Source organism: Oratosquilla oratoria, chromosome 11 (genome assembly GCF_046742065.1).
Source record: "Oratosquilla oratoria isolate Oo_2021 chromosome 11, ASM4674206v1, whole genome shotgun sequence".
Lineage (NCBI taxonomy): Eukaryota > Metazoa > Arthropoda > Malacostraca > Stomatopoda > Squillidae > Oratosquilla > Oratosquilla oratoria.
Window position 1 is genome coordinate 42645392 of NC_134787.1, and position 7500 is coordinate 42652891.

The window sequence follows — 7500 nt, forward strand, 5'->3', positions numbered from 1 at the left end:
CATGTGTCAAGTTCAATGCGTACCATCATCAATCGGGTGATTTTTGGCTAATTTTCGCCAAAGTCCGAACATTTAACTCGAGCATGGCAAGCCCTGATCTATATTGGATTGGGACTAGGCATCCTTCTCCTTGTAGCCCCACAGGGGACATTCGTAAACGAAAAAGTAAAGGCATAAGAGGGTCTGGGAGTTTTCCGACCAGCACCCTAAGGTTTGGGTCTTTTAATGTGCGTGGATGTGGTACAGATGAGAGTAAAAGGGAAGAGATGGGTAGTATGTTTGCGAGAAGAAAGATGGATGTGTTGGCTTTGAGTGAAACTAAGTTGAAAGGGAAGGCTAAGTGTAAGTTTGGGAGTGTAAGTGGGAGGTTATCAGGAGTGAAGAGAGGGCGAGGGAGGGAAGGGGTGGCTATTCTAGTAAGTGAAGAGATAGGTAGACGTGTAGTGGAGTGGAAGGAGGTTTCCTCAAGGATAATGTGGATGACGGTGAAACTGGGAAAGGAGATGTGGGTCTTTGTAAGTGCATATGGGCCTGGCAGTGAGAAGAGTGTAGAAGAAAGGGAGGCCTTTTGGATAGATTTAAAGGAGTGCATAGAGGATTTAGGGAGAAATGTCAATGTAATAGTACTGGAAGACATTAATGCTAGGGTAGGAAATTGTCCAATTGATGGAGTGGTTGGGAAATGTGGAGTTCTAGGAAAGAATCGTAGTGGAGAGTTGATGGTGGAAATGTGTCTAGAAAGAGAGTTGATGATAGCAAACACAGTGTTTCGGAAGAAAGTCAAGCATAAGTACACATGGGAGAGGGTGGTGGATGGAAGGGTGGTAGATAGAGCGTTAATGGATTATGTAGCAGTAAATAGGATTATGATAGGAAGAGTTAAGGATGTACATGTGCTAAGGGGAGAGGGTGGGAGAATATCAGATCATTTTTTGGTGGAAGGTAAGTTGAGAGTGGAGGATAGATGGAGAAAGAGGAAAGGGACAAAAGGTAGGAAGGTGCTTAGAGTGAACTCTTTAAATGAAAAGGAAAAGGAGAAGGAGTGCAAGAAGAAGCTGAAGGAGGAGTGGGAGGGAGTGAAGGATAGAGTAGAGGTAGGTGTGGAGGAGGAATGGGGATGGTTCAAGGAGGGAGTCACAAAGTGTGCAAAGATGGTGTGTGGAACAAGAAGGACAGGAGGAAATAGAAGGAAGGGTAGTGAATGGTGGGATGACGAAACAAAGAGGGTTGTAGAAGAGAAGAAGCGAGCTTTCACAGATTGGTTACAAAATAGGACGAGGGAGTCATATGAGAGGTACGAAGAAAAGAAAAGAGAAGTAAAGCAAAAGGTAAAGGAGGCAAAGAGGAGAGCAGGTGTGAAATGGGGTAAGAGTATGACAGAAAATTTTGAAAGTAATAAAAAGATGTTTTGGAAAGAAATTAAGAGAGGAAGAGGAGGCGAATCAAGTAGAGAAGAAAAGGGAAAAGGTGCAGATGGAGAGATGATAATGGAAGAGAAGGCAGTAAGGGGAAGATGGGCTGAATATCTTAGGGAGTTGCTAAATGTGAAGGAGGATAGGGAGGGAAAGATAGTTGCAGTGGGAAATGCTAAGAAAATGATCGTGATGAGTGAGGAGAATGGAGGAGAAATAAGGAAGGATGAGGTGAAGGCACTTGTTAAGATGATGAAAGCAGGTAAGACACCTGGTCTGGATGGATGCCATGCAGAATGTCTAAAAAGGAGGTACAGTAATGGTGGACTGGCTGGTGAGGTTACTTAATGTTTGCTGGAGAGAGGGTAGAGTGCCGGAGGACTAGAGGAGTACCTGTATAGTTCCACTTTACAAGGGAAAAGGGGACAAGTGTGAATGTAGTAGTTTCAGAGGGATTAGCTTGTTAAGTGTAGTTGGGAAGGCTTGTGGGAGGGTCTTGATTGAGAGGATTAGGAGAGGAACAGAGGGAGTAATTGGTGAGGAACACTATGGATTTAGGACGGGTAGAGGTTGTGTAGATCAGATCTTTGTGGTAAGACAGATATGTGAGAAAGCTGTAGGAAAGGGGAAGGATGGTTTTTGGGCTTTTATGGATCTGGAAAAGGCTTACGATAGGGTAGACAGAAAGGCACTGTAGGAGGTTATGCAGATATACGGGATAGGAGGAAAGCTTCTAGGAGCTGTCAAGAGTTTTTATGAGAGTAGTAGAGCTTGTGTCAGGATTAGAAACGGAGAGAGTGAGTGGTTCGAGGTAAAGGTGGGACTTCGTCAAGGATGCGTCATGTCGCCCTGGCTGTTCAACTTATACATGGATGGGGTAGTGCGAGAGGTAAATGCAAGGGTAGTGGGTCAGGGACTGGAGATGGTTAAAGAAAATGGAGAAAAGTGGGAGGTGAGCCAGCTGTTGTTTGCGGACGACACTGGGCTTGGTGGATTAAAGAGTGTAATGAGGAATAGACATTTGGGAATGGATGCTATGAGGAGACTGTATGAAGGAGTGATTGTGCCAACAGCACTGTATGGGGAAGAAACATGGAACATAAGAGAGGAAGAGAGAAGGAGTTTGAATGTGTTTGAGATGAGGTGTCTGAGAAGTATGATGGGAGTTACTCGGCTAGATAGAGTGAGAAATGAGGAGGTGAGGAGGATAACAGGGGTGGAAAGGGAGTTGGGAGATAGGGTTGATGAAAGAGTATTAGGATGGTTTGGACACATGGAAAGAATGAGTGAAGAAAGACTAGTAAAAGAGGTATGGAAGGCAGATGTGGAGGGAGTGAACATGAGGGGACGTCCTAGGATGAGGTGGATGGATGGGGTGAAGGGGGCTTTGGGGAACAAGGGAATGTCTATTGAGGAAGGACGGGAGAGGACAGAGGACAGGGGTGAATGGAGAATGGTTGTATATGGATGATGTTGTGATGCATGAGGTGGAATGTGCGGGGTAATGGGGGGTGAGGTAGTATGTGTGAGCAAAATTTGACGCAGCCCAAAGGGATTTCTCCCCGTATTCTCCTTTTATGCATGTTGGGACGGAGAGGGGGGGGTCGCCGATTTAATGAGGCGGCCTTGCTGTGGATGTGCTGTGTCTTGCGACACTGCTTCTGACCCAGGGCAGTGAACAAGGTGCAGGGATGACCCGTCATCCAGGTGGTGCTAAGATAAGAGGGAGAGTGGAGGGGTGTGGAGTGTATTCAGGGATGGAATGGGTGGGAATGATTTTATGCCTTTTCCTTTTTGGCTACCTCCCTTGTAAGGGGGAAAAAGCCTTGGTATATGTATGCATGTATGCATATATATATATATATATATATATATATGTATATATATATATAAGATTGAAGGTGAAAGAAGTAGACGAGGAGTAATGGGAAAAATTTCACGCCTTAACGTTTCGACCCGCAGGGTCTTGATCACAAAGCTTACAACTCAAACGTAACAGGATATTTTATACACGGACGGGTCATCTTACGGGACGCTTCGGAGAGCTTGTTATTTTATTTGCGTTTGAGTTGTTAGCTTTGTGATCAAGACCCTGCGAGTCGAAACGTTAAGGCGTGAAATTTTTCCCATTACTCCTCGTCTACTTCTTTCACCTTCAATCTTATTTGTCATAATAGTCAATATATATATATATATATATATATATATATATATATATATATATATATATACATATATTATACATATACATATATATATATATATAACATATATAAGATATATATAATACACACACACACACACACACACATATATATATATATATATATATATATATATATATATACGTATTTATACATGTGTACGTATATATATATATATATATATATATATATATATATACATATGTACGTATATATATATATATATATATATATATATATGTATGTATATATATATGTATGTATATATATATGTGTATATATGTATACATATATATATATATATATAAATGTATATATATATATATATAACGTAGAAACCACTGTTGGAGTAGAAAAGACTGGAAACGGGGAATCTATATATTTCGATTGCAAACTGCAATCCTCTTCAGTAGATACGGTATCTACTGAAGAGGATTGCAGTTTGCAATCGAAATATATAGATTCCCCGTTTCCAGTCTTTTCTACTCCAACAGTGGTTTCTACGTTATTGACAAATGTGTGATTACATTTTTCACCTGTAATATATATATATATATATATATATATATATATATATGTATGTATGTATGTATGTATGTATAAACGCACATGCACACATATGCCCGATGGGGAGACAGGCGGGGCCCCACAAGTAGATTCTTTTCAGCATGTTACACATAAATAGAAATGTGTATCACTGTTGGACTACATGTAATTGGTGCTAATGTCCCATACCCAATATTTGTCTCTAGTGCATTTGTGCTACGAGGACTATGAGTTCTTGGCGCGGCAGATGCACGTGGCTCATCCTTCATCGAAAGGTCTCGATGGTCACATTAGACATAGATAACAACGTCAGACTCTACAGACCTTTGACATTCAGTATTGCATCAGTTATGTTTAGCTAAGTACTTAGGTTGTGTGTGGCAGTGAGGGCCCTTTCGACATTGGAATGTCCTGTCTGAGCGTAACAAGACCGTCATGAGGTTTCATGATATAAATCTAAATACAAGAGACAAGGATACGTTTCCGCAGAGATGCACAGATTATACGTCTCTCCTTTCTGGGAAATTTTGTAAAATAAAATAATAAAACGATCGTGAGAGTAATAAAGATATTGCACTTCAACAAAAAACACAAAGCTTCTGTCTCCTTTTCCAGGGTGAAATGGCTGCAGAAGAGGGTGTATGGGTCCGAGACATGGATTGAGTCTCAGGAGTTGACACGATGGAAGGGGATTGAAAGGATTGCATGAGGTTCGTGAATGGATTGCATGATGTGTCTGACTTGGCCACTGGGTTGGTAACATGTTGTTAAGGCAAAGGTTAAACGGCGTACATTAGCTAAAGATGACAATGGATACAAGTGCGAGAGTTAGACGTGACGGTGATGAAGATGGTGGTGAATGTAATGATTGTGTGATTCACCATGGTCTTGGATCACGTGTTGGACTCGTGGTAGACAGCTATTTCCCTCCCGAAAGAGAGCTCATAGCTCATAGAGGACCGATCTATGGGTAATACTGTGACCTTACACGCACACACACACCCAACTCCCCGCCCACGAGTTGGAGTAACGACTCGTAGCGCAGCGATACTGAAATTATTACAGCCATGGGCGGGATTCGAACCCAGACCGCCGTAGTGGTAGCCGGGAACTCTACCACCGCGCCATAAAGTGTGTGTGTGTGTGTGTGTGTGTGTGTGTGTGTGTGTGTGTGTGTGTGTGTGTGTGTGTGTGTGTGTGTGTGTGTATACATCGATGAGTGACACCTCAAATTTGGTATTGGTTATCTTTTCCCCATGATTCTCAGTGTACCACATACCACATATCTTTTACTCAGAATATATGGCAAATAACCTATTGCGGTCGTATTCCAAAATCATCGTATTGGTTTTCAGGCCTTGTCTTGGCACGTCGGTCTTCAGCTGAATAAAATAATCTAGTTTTAAGCAGAACAAAATATCTAAAGAGAGTCACTGGGTTGTAGATGTCAGAAACACCAGATGACGGAAGGGTTATAGAGAGAGAGAGAGAGAGAGAGAGAGAGAGAGAGAGAGAGAGAGAGAGAGAGAGAGAGAGAGAGAGAGAGAGTAGATTTGAGAATGTATATTAGTTAATTCCCTTCTCTTATTCATCTACTTATATGTTTACACATTTAATTGGCTATTTATAATTCTAATTTGCATTCGGCTTCGCATGGTCCAGATGGTCTCCTGTATGATTTTTTTTTTTCAAATTGTGAAACATCGGCGCGAGAAATCAAATCATGCTTTGCCTGTCCGACAACAAAGAATTAGTTTATCATTATTCTTATCATTCTTATTCTTATTATTGTTATTATTACTATTTATTATTATGATTGTTATTATCATTATTATTATTATCATAATTAGTTTTTTTTTTTACTTTCATTTTTTTATTTCATTTTTTTTTATTTCTTCGTGTTGTTTTATTTCTATGTATTCTACATTTTCTATTAATTTCATTCCATCTTATTTCTTTTTTATTCTACTTTATATAATCTTTACTTTATATATTTTCTCTGTTTATTTTTATTACAGAGATACTTCAGATAACATTCTGAACAATATATTGTTATCTCTCTATACTGCTGACTAATTACCCAGTCATGTTATGACCTGATATTTCTTGTTTTACATCAATGTCATGTCATACGTAACCGCAACAACTAACGAGATACCAGAAGATGATATCAGATAAAGGTTTCGAAAACCAGTGCACGCTTCATGGAATGAAATCAAGTACTTTTCAAACTTTATCATTACAAATAAGACTCTTATCAACATCTGTGACTCCCACATGGAGAGGGGGAGGGGGAGGGGGAAGGGGAGGAGACCTTAGCGGCGCCATCTAGGACCACAGTCGCGCAGCGTTGTTTTGTGGTTGGAAACTTTTTTTTTTTTTTTTTTTTTTTTTTATCCTCCACCTTTTTCTTTGACCACCTTTGTGTCTCCACTTCTTCGATGTGGAATTGTCCTCAAGAACACAAACGCTGTTTTTTGCTGAAGTATTCCAGGTACCTTCCCGTGATACGGAATGCAGAACGATTCCAATGACTGCTGAGATTCTAGTTTCTTTACTCGTAAGAAACCATTTCTGCGAACGTCCCTCCATATCAACTGAGATATTTTCCTTCTTCTTCTTCTTCTTGGTGTGGGGGGGGGGGTGTTGTAATTCTAGAGAATCAAAAAATGGTAGCGCTACGGAAAATATATTTGTTTATTCATTTATCTACTTTCCTAATTTATCATTCCACCATTATCATCATAATTATTATTGCTATTATTATTACTATTATTGTTAGTGTTATCATCATCATCATCATCATCATCATTATCATCAATCATCAATTCTATTATCATTACCTTTGTTATTACTATTACTATCTTCTATTTTATTTACCAATTCATTTGTTAATTTTTTCATATATCTATTTACTTACTTCTTTGCTTATTTATTGTCATTCTAGTAAATTAAAGAAGAGTTAAACCACATTGTAGTTAAGCCAGTATATATCAGATATGAGCGGAGGAATATTTTTCATCTTAGTTCCTGAAACTGCCAGGCCACAGAACCAACATTTTTTTCTTCAATTCTTTCTTGTGTTGTAAAAGATTTCTCAGTCTCCTGTCCGTAGATTGAGCGCAGAGATACACAGACACACACACACAAGATCACCAATGTCTTAACAATATCAAGTTACTCTGACGCTATTAGAAAAAAAAAAAAAAATCAAACCAATACCAACATTTTAGTTATATTTTCTATGCACATATATGCATCTATATTCATATGAGCTCATTTCCAGCAATCTCCTATATGGCTCAGTATACAGCTATATGTTTATATAGGCTATTTAT

General features: G+C 39.5%; 1 protein-coding gene across 5 annotated transcripts in view; it reads right to left on the reverse strand.

Moving 5' to 3' along the window:
- The window catches only part of LOC143029763 (uncharacterized), a 43444-nt gene that overhangs the window by 15436 nt on the left and 20508 nt on the right, over positions 1-7500 (reverse strand). The gene's annotated exons all lie outside the window — the stretch shown is intronic.